The following is a 1,689-nucleotide window of genomic DNA, read 5'->3' on the forward strand; positions in this document are numbered from 1 at the left end:
GGTCACGATCCCAGGGTCATGGGATCGGGCCCTGCATCGGGCTCTCTGCTCGGCGGAGACCCTGCTTCCTCCTCCCTCTCTCTGCCTGCCTCTCTGCCTACTTGTGATCTGTCTGTCAAATAAATAAATAAAATCTTTAAAATATAAAGGAGGAAAAAAAAAAAAAAAAGCTGTGCCTACAGACTCTGGCTCCGGTCCATGCACAGAAGGTTGAAGGTGTGCCCTGTGCAGAGGGTGAGACGGATGGTCCTGGGCCGCCGTTACAGGCACCGCAAACCAGAGAATTAAATAAAGTTTGCGTGTGGCATGTTGAGACCACGTCTTCCCGAGTTAGTTCTAAAAATGCTGCCGCCGGGCTTACTCCTTCCGGGCAAGGGACGAGTCGCCTGTTACGGAGGAAGCGGAGGACGTCCAGGTCACCGACATCAGGAGTTTCTTGTCCCATGGCGTGGTGGGGTCCCCATATAAGGACGCCCCTTGCAGGAGCTCCAGGCTCCCGGCGGGCTCTTTAGCGTTTCTCTCTCGGTCATGAACGGGGCGTCAGGGAATCCCCAGATATTTTAGGAAAGCCTCGCACCTGTAGGACAGTGGCCCGAACAGGCACGTGGTAAAAGTGTCCCGAAGGGAGCAGAAGACTTAAAACAACAAGAACGGAACAAATAAAGGGTCACTGATAAATTGAGATACAGGAGAAGACGCTGCATCCATGGAATAAAAGAAAATGCTTTGAAAAACCCCCAAACATTTAAAGAACATGGAAGAAGTCTTGGAAATTAAAACAATTAAATTAGGTGGAAAAACTCAAAAGCTTATGATTGAAAGGACAAATGGTAAGAAAAAAAATTAGAGGGACAGACTTGGAGGACCGACATCTGAATAATATGAATTCTAGAGGGGACAAGGGAAAGGAAAAGAAGAAAGAACGTTCTAGATGAATGCGGCAGAGTTTCCTCTGAATGGGAAGGCTGTAAGTTTCCGCGTGGTAAAAAGAAACTTTAGCCCCTTTCGTCAGACATCTTAGTGAGGCTGCAGGGTGAGCAGCGGCTCCCCGAGCTTTGCGATGCCACCCGAGGATGAGAAGAAGAAAGATGTTGGGAAGCTGGCCAAGAAAGACAAAGATCCAGGGCACAGATCTGTGGGTGAGGCCAGAAACAAGTGGTGCAAAGGCAAAGCTCGGAACAAGCTCAATAACCCAGTGTCATTTGACAAAGTGACATATGACAAGTCTGTGCGGAAGTTCTCATTATAAGCTTAGACCCCCAGTAGCTGTCTCTGAGATACTCGGGATTCCTCCGCCAGGACAGCCTTTCCGGAGCTCCTTGGTCAAAGACTGAGATTAAACTGGTCTCAAAGTCAGAGCTCAAGTCGTTTACACCGGAAACACTGAAAGTGGAGGTGTCCCAGGTGCTGGTGAAGATGCTTGAACATGTCCTACCAAATGTACATTTTGAGGAATAAAACTTTATTTAAAAAAAAACAAAAACAAAAACTCTTACCAAGTATGTGATGGTAAGCTTTTAGAACACTACTGACAGAAAATTCTATAGTTCCTGGGGGAAAAGGATTTATATAACACAACAAGAATCCAAATGCTGTTGAACAACTGAACAACGATGAGAAAAACGAGACAATGGAGAAATGCCCTCCAAAAACTGTGGAAAGAGAATTTTAAATTTAGAATTCTTAACA

At 46.2% G+C, this 1,689-nt stretch overlaps 1 pseudogene; it reads left to right on the forward strand.

Annotated features, from left to right (window-relative positions):
• Positions 1-1,060: 1,060 nt before the first annotated feature.
• LOC125084745 (40S ribosomal protein S25-like) lies at positions 1,061-1,424 on the forward strand (annotated as a pseudogene).
• The last annotated feature ends 265 nt before the right edge of the window (positions 1,425-1,689 follow it).

The sequence above is a fragment of the Lutra lutra genome, chromosome 14, assembly GCF_902655055.1.
Source record: "Lutra lutra chromosome 14, mLutLut1.2, whole genome shotgun sequence".
NCBI classification, from domain to species: domain Eukaryota; kingdom Metazoa; phylum Chordata; class Mammalia; order Carnivora; family Mustelidae; genus Lutra; species Lutra lutra.